The sequence below is a fragment of the Mus pahari genome, chromosome 1 (assembly GCF_900095145.1).
Source record: "Mus pahari chromosome 1, PAHARI_EIJ_v1.1, whole genome shotgun sequence".
NCBI lineage: Eukaryota > Metazoa > Chordata > Mammalia > Rodentia > Muridae > Mus > Mus pahari.
The window spans coordinates 2,770,906-2,778,583 of NC_034590.1; the positions used below are offsets into that span (position 1 = coordinate 2,770,906).

At 47.4% G+C, this 7,678-nt stretch overlaps 1 protein-coding gene across 3 annotated transcripts in view; it reads left to right on the plus strand.

Annotated features, from left to right (window-relative positions):
• The first annotated feature begins 2,040 nt into the window (after nt 1–2,040).
• Nucleotides 2,041–7,678, plus strand: part of LOC110338419 (zinc finger protein 790) — a 14,865-nt gene continuing 9,227 nt past the window's right edge. For all 3 annotated transcript variants that reach the window (XM_029537545.1, XM_021221798.2, XM_021221793.2), the window contains exon 1: nt 2,041–2,261. The gene's annotated coding sequence lies outside the window, so the exon portion shown is untranslated. The remainder of the gene's footprint in view (nt 2,262–7,678) is intronic.

Below are 7,678 nucleotides of genomic sequence, written 5' to 3' on the forward strand. Positions count from 1 at the left end.
AAAGAAAAGAAAAGAAAAGAAAAGAAAAGAAAAGAAAAGAAAAGAAAAGAAAAGAAAAGAAATCGGGTAAATGGAGGATGATAAAGTATTTAAGAGCAGTTAATGAAGCAAAGATCAGCAAAGACTGGAGACCAACAAAGCATTGGAAAGCTAGCTATACACTAGTCACTGTGGGTTGAGTCCTATTTATACTCTCTCCAAATACCACGTGTCAGGTCTGCATCACCTGACATTTCCTTAAACTTCCACTACAGGGTACACTACAGGAACGCAGTCACAGGATGGGCCAGAAGTTTCAACAGAAGGAAAACAAGCCACATCTTGACAAAAGTAAAGGGATGTCAGGAAATCATAAGCTACAGGACAGAGCTCTGGAATTAAAAAAATAAATAAATAAAAAGAATGACAACACACAAGGGTCTTGAAGATGTAATTTGACCATTTCAGAGGTCACTTTGGCTCAACAGTCATAGCACACATTAAGAAATCAGAGAAGTCCAGGGGTTTTCTATGTAATGACAGCACCAGACAAAAGTAGGGTGACTGTAGACTAGGACAGAGTCTGCCCAAGGATGTGACACAAGTCCCCTTGGCTGGAGTCACAAAGGTACAAAGTTGCCTCACCTATAGTGACTCTCCAATTAATCACACACTGCAGGAACACAAAAGCCACGGGTGCCTCAAAGGAAAATACAATCCACCCCACACGGAAGCCTTAGCAGGGAGACCCAATAACAGTCACTGTTGCCGCCCACCCTCACCTTACCCCCACCGAAATTAGAAAAGGTCCACTGGGAAGCATTCACACCTCAGTCGGGCACCTCACACTCTCCCAAAGTTAGGCAAGTGCTCACAAACACAAAAGTCCAGAGAACTCACACTCGAGGGACCTCAAACCAGTAAAAAGCATGGCACAAAACGGTCACATAGACTCCAGTCACACACAAAGGATGCGATCATACTCACCAATCAAGGAAACCTCTCTGCCTTCACATCCCCTAGACTACCACCGGGACACACAATAACAATTCTACACAGTTCCCGATCTCCCGGAGTCAGCTTGTTCCCTTCAATGCCCTGCACAGATGGAGCATTCAGACACTTGGCACCGAGGCGGCTCATTATCCCTAAAGAGGCTAATAAGTTCTCCCAAAACCTGTCAGGAGTCCCCTGCCCACTCCTTAAAAGAGGCTCCCAGGAGAAGGAAGTACAACACCTGGAAATGGGAAGCGACAGGGGGCATGAGTCGCTGAAAGAGGGGCTGAAAGCTGTGGCCTGAACAACAAATACAAAGTGTTTGGCTATTCTTCGGAATCCTGTGGAAATCCCAGTGGTCAAAGACTCCCTAGACTAGACTTTGATCGGGCTCCTCTGAATCCTCATTTCCATTAGTGCTCCTCCCCGCCCGGTCATCCTGACATTGGCAGAGTCCCTTGATAAGATCCCCTTTTACTGATACTCAAGTTCACCCAATGCTTTACCAGCCACTCACTCTTCTACATGCTGGTTGGCTGTGATTCCTCTGTTGACAATTGGCAACACATATTTGTATGAGACAGCTCAGACTGGCCTTCCATTCGTAGAGCTCTCCTGCCTCAGCTTCCCTGATGCTGGCATTAAAGATGTGAGCCACTGTGTTTGGCTTGTTGCAATGCAAACTGTTGTAATTTAAAAAAAAAAAAAAAAAAAAAAAAAGACATTTGTTTATGTTTGTGTGTGTATGTGAGCGCTCATGTGGCCTTCAGCAGACAACTTGCAGAAGGTAGATTCTTGCCTTCCACTGTGTGTCCCCGGGGATCGAACTCAGGTCATCAGTCCTGGAGTCAAACTCCTTTAGCCTCTTAAACCCCTGCAGGTTTAGCTGGTCTGGTTCAATCTTTCTTTGACCTAGCACTGTCTCAGCACTGCGAGTTTCGAAGGGACCGAGGTATTCTGGGAAATGTAGTTCAAGGCCGTGCTGGCGACCGGAGGCGCATGGCTCCAGCAGAATGAGTCATCCAATCCCCAGACGGAAATCTGTCCAGGGAGGCTGCTCCTAATTCGACTTCCTGCTGGAAGTTGGGGCCACAGACCGGAATGTAGGACCCCAGCATCTAAGACCAACCCAACAGTGGCAGTCTGACCAAGAGGAAGCCAACCTCGTCCTGTAGATGACAGAGTCCGCAATGACAGCCCTGTGTGTGTGTGAGAGACAGCATAGGGAGATTAGATTGCATGCACGGCTGGATCTGGGAGGAGTTAAACGGCAGAGAAACTGCGAGGTAAGGAAAATGAACGTGAGCAAGAGTTGGGGTCGAGCTGTGGCGCTTTGTGAGTGGAGGAGCTGTTGTGGGGAGGGGACGTTGTGTGTGGATCGAATGGTTCTTGGAGACTGGGTCTCGACTGGATGGATCACTGTACACGAGTGGCTGAGATTATAGAGATATCTGAAGCCTCCTAAATCTCATTTTCTTTTCAAATTACGATTAGTAAGTGTAGTCTTCTGGAGTGTCTGTGTTAGGGGAGGGAAAATGTACTGCTGATAATAACTAATTAGCATTGTTATTTTTCTGTAAGTTAATTGTGCGACGTAGGCAATCTACAGGCAATATAGTCGACTTTTTTTTTTAACACAGTGTTTTGACCGTCGGGTGTTGTTTTTATTGGGGGGGGGGCATTACTAACGCTCAGGGTACTCCAAGCAGACATCTTCCCTTCTCTAGAGAGTTCCTGAGGAGACACGGGTGAGGATTGATTTTGAGGCTGGCTTTATAACCAAGGTTGACCTCAACTCCAGATCCTCTTGTCAAGTGGTTTCTGTTGGTTTGTTGTTTAGACAGCAGGATCTTGCTGTCTAGCCCTGGTCACCCTTCAGAGGCAGTCCTCCTGACTCTCGAGGACTAGGATAACAGGTGTGAACCACCACGCCCTGCTCCAGAGTGTGATTACGTTTCTTACCAAAAGCAGCGTTGCCATGATTGAAACAAGCTGCACACAGTACTGCAGAGCCAGAGAGACACAGGCACAGCGGTGTGTGTCCATATCGCCCAGATTCAGAAAGTAAATGTCATCTCATTTCCTTCGCTGAGTTACTTCGAGACCTCAATGCCATAAGCCTACCCACTTCCCTTTCTCTTTCTGAGGAAGGGCCTCTCTAGGTAGCCCTGGTTAGCCTAAGACTTACTATATAAATACGTACTGCCAGGGAACTCAGAGAGTCATCTACCAATGCTGGTGTTACAGGTGTAGGCCACCATGCCTGGCATGCACGTACACACACACACACACACACACACACACGGTAGCATCATTAAAGACCCAAGCTCAAGCACAGTTGCCAAGTGGTGGTTTTTGTTTTTGAGATAGGCTGTAGCTTATGCTGGCCTCAAACAGGTACGTGTCCAATCAGAGTCTAGAGCTGAACCCGGACCCTCCCAGCTCCACTCTCCAAGTGCTAGTTGGGGCTGAGGGGATCCCCATCACACCTTGCCCCCATCACACCTTGCCCCCATCACACCTTGCCCCCAATCACACCTTGCCCCCATCACACCTTACCCCATCACACCTTGCCCCCATCACACCTTGCCCCCATCACACCTTGCCAGTGAGTTGGTATTTGATTTAAAATTCAGGTCTTGCATCATCCACTCTCAGGTAGGTAGATTATAACTTCACTGAACTGGATGCAGCCTAGTTGAACACGAGTCTGGTGGGTGGACAGAACCATGGAGGAGGTTCTAAGCCCAGTAGCTGAATGAGAACCATGCATGGTACAGATGCCCATTGAGGGGCTGACACCATTGAAGTGCCTTCAAGATTTCCTTGTAAATTTTCCTGCTCTTAAGTTTTAATTGATGCGAACCATCCTCCTGTATTGGAACTTAAGCAAGCAAACAGATGGACAGAATGGACCAGTATACCAGAGAACAATAGCATAACCATGAGCAGGCACTTACAGCACATGCTTTCAGGGTAGTTGAAAGGCATGGAGAGACAGCTCAGCAGTAACATTTGCTGCTCTTGGAGAGGAGCTGGCTTTGAACCCCACTACCCTCGTGGTGGCTCACAACTGGCTGCAACCCCAGCTTCAGGCGATCTGACACCCTGCCCAAACACGTTTGTTTTGTTTTGTTTTTTTAAAAGAGCATTTAGAGGATGGGACTAAGGTATTTCTGTTTGTTTGAGAGTGGAAGAGACACCAAACCTGAGTTCAAGGTAGGGTTTTCATGGATTTTTTAGGCAGGACATGGGTTTGGATCAGGCACCAACTAAAACTTAACCCTTTTCACCTTTCATCATAAAGCAGGCAGGTACTAGTGTGATCCGAGGCAGTGAGTGATTCAGCCAGTTTGTTGTTGGAGCATAGACCGTACAAACTCATCTCTAGTATGATGCTGTTTTACAACCCATGTGTCTTGTCATCTTTCTGATGCCAGTTTCTCAGGCTCCCAGGCACTGGACTACATTTCCCAAGAGCCATCCCACCCATGGATATTGCTGGTCCAAAGATAGCTAGCGGCATCATTTGCATAGCCGGTTGAAGTACAGTATCTAGGTCTCAATATTGAGCATCTCAACGTGTCCTGAAATTCCTGAAGCTCTTGTGAACAGATGTTAGCTTTGTGTATAGGGAAGGTCCATGTCGATGGAAATACTGAAGTTTAAAGCCAGGGCCTTTAAATTGACAGTTGTGGTGTAGTCTTTTGTTAAAGACTATGCAGAGATGGACTACATTTCCCAGAGTGCACTGTGACCAAGCAACTTCCGAGGGGTGTATTCAACCCAATTGGCTTCAAGCCTGAAGCCCTAGGAACGTCTTGGGTCTGTGGGGTATAGTGAGTGCCAATTTAAAGCTTGAAATCAGAATGGCCATGAAAGCCGAGGTCAGGGGCGAAGGGATTTCCTGCGGAGCGCAGAGTTCTGAAGAAGATGTGGTGGTGTTCCCGGCTGGCAGGGTTGGAGTTAGTATGCGTGCTTGGAGGTAGGGTACACACACTTGGGATTAATGTGGGAGTCGTGGGCAATTGCCTTGCCCTGTGTGTGTTCCGGAAAGCGATGGTCACATTCAGTGGACAGTTTATGTGTGCCAGTATGTACATGACGGTGAATGTAAACACGGTAGAGCAGCTGCCCTGGCACACAAAGAATGAGCATTGTGTTTAATAATAGACACTGTACTTTCTGAACGTGGGCGTGGAGCTGAAGGAAGCGCTTTCTCTGAGTGAAATGGCAGAAACGCAGTGGAGTAGGAGAAAAGGCCAGGAGAGGCTCAGGTGTTAAAAGGTGCATAGTGCTTTTGCGTAAGACCTGGATTTTGTTCTCAGAACCGACCTCCGCCTCTCACCGCTTCTAACTCAAGCTATAGGGACCCTCCTGACCTTGCTGTCATGTGCAAGATTACAAGTGTGTGTCAAGATTGAAAGTAAAAGTAAAAGGCTTTTTATACCTTTAAAAAATATTGATGAAAAAAAAATATTGATGAGCTATTTCCGTGAGTTTAGAGCTAGCCCGGTCTACTTAGTAACTTCCCAGGCAGCCAGGGTTACATAATGAAACTTTGCCTCAGAAAGCCAAAATAAGTTAATTAATTTAAAAATTGAATGATAACTTGTCTAGGTATACAACCATTGATTCTCTCATCTCTTTTCCCACAAATATACAAGCCATAAATTTTCAGGGTAGAAAAGTCTAATAAAAACTTGAATTTCTAGCCGGGCGGTGGTGGTGCACGCCTTTAATCCCAGCACTTGGGAGGCAGAGGCAGGCGGATTTCTGAGTTCGAGGCTAGCCTGGTCTACAAAGTGAGTACCAGGACAGCCAGGGCTATACAGAGAAACCCTGTCTCGAAAAACCAAAAAAAAAAAAAAAAAAACCTTGAATTTCCTCTCAGAGGTAGTTGACTTTTTTAACATAACTCTTTGTGAGTTTTAATTTTCTTTTTTTTGATAATGTTATGTGCCTGAGTGTTTGCCCATGCATATGTATGTATACCAAGTGCATGCCTGGTTCCCTGGAGAGGTCGGAAGGGAGCATGGAGCCCCCTGGAAATGGAATGATGACGCCCCTTACCATTGTGTGGGTGTTGGGAATGAAGCCAGGGTCTTCTACAAGAGCAACAGTGCTTGGAACCCCAGGCATCTCCTCTGCCCGTCATTGGTTTTTTTTTTTTTTATCTAACGTCTTTTTAGGTGATGTTTTGTGCCATTTCCCCCATACCATCATGTCCCTCCATTGTATTTATTTAGGCAGGTAGTATTAGTAGCCACTCATGGTCTCACAGCTGTCTGTCTAGTCACCCTGAATCCAAAGCCCGCTACGTGTCTACTTTTAGCAAGTCCCTTTTTGGTTTGGTTTGGTTTGGGTTTTGGTTTTTTCAAGACAGGGTTTCTCTGTGTAGCCCTGGCTGTCCTGGAACTCACTCTGTAGACCAGGCTAGCCTCAAATTCAGAGCTCCACCTGCCTCTGCCTCCCACATGCTGGGATTAAAGGTGTGTGCCATCACCCATTGGCTCTTTTTGGGGATTGGGGGAGACACAGGGTTTCACTAGCTGTAGCCTCTCTAGCTCCAGCTGGCCTAGAATTCACAGGGAGCCTGTGAAGTCCCTGCCTGCTTTTCATGTCTTGTCTGTCAGAAGCTTGCATTCAGTGTTTGCCCACTTCTTACAGAGTGAGCATTTCTCCTTGCTGGATTGTCCTCACAGGTTCTGTTTATCTCTGATTCTTCTACATGGCTTAGGAGGAATGCAGGATTCGAACGGTTCTCCCGTCAAACTGTGTCAGAGTTACTCTCAAGTCCTCCCTCTCTCCTCCCAAAACACAAATCGTGTTTCACCTCACAGTTGTTCAGTGGCCCCTCACTTGACTTGCAAAGACCCATCACGACCACGGAGCTCTTCATGTCCTCGGGAAATGGATAGTGCACGCTTTACATGGAATTTTCATGAGCCTCGCTGCGCCCTGCTCTGCTCTCTATGACAGCTTCCTCCCTTCTTCCACCCCCCCACCCCCCCCACACACACACTTATTTGGTTTTTTGAAACAGGGTCTTACTGTGTAGCTCCAGCTGGCCAGGACTTGAGATCTCACACTCAGAGATCCTCCTCCTCCTGTCTCTCACTCCTCAGCACTAGGATCAAAGGCATTGGCCGCTGTCTGTCCTGTTCATTCGTCTGGCTGGCTGGCTGGCTTTGGTCTCGTTTGTTTTAATTGTGTGCGTTGTTTTCTTTGGATGACTGTGTTTCCTGTGCAGGCAGTGCCCGTGGTTGATCCTCTGAAGCTGGCGTTGCAGATGCTTGTGAATCAGCCTGTGGGTGCTGGGAACTGAACCCAGGTCCTCAGGAAGGGCAGCCAGTGCTCTGAACTATTGAGTCATCTCTCCAGCCCTTTCCACATCTCTAATTAAGTTTAAAATGTAATTATTCTCAAAATGTAGAGTTAGAGACTGGGAGAGGACTCCACAGTCAGGAGCACCTGCTGCTCTTGCAGAGGACTTTCGTTTAGTCCCCAGCACCCACATGACAGCCCACAACCATCTCTGACTCCAGCTCCAAGGGAATCTGACACCCTCTGCTGCCCTCAGGGAGCACCAGGGATGTGTCTCCTGCCCTCAGGGAGCACCAGGGATGTGTCTGCTGCCCTCAGGGAGCACCAGGGATGTGTCTCCTGTCCTCAGGGAGCACCAGGGATGTGTCTCCTGTCC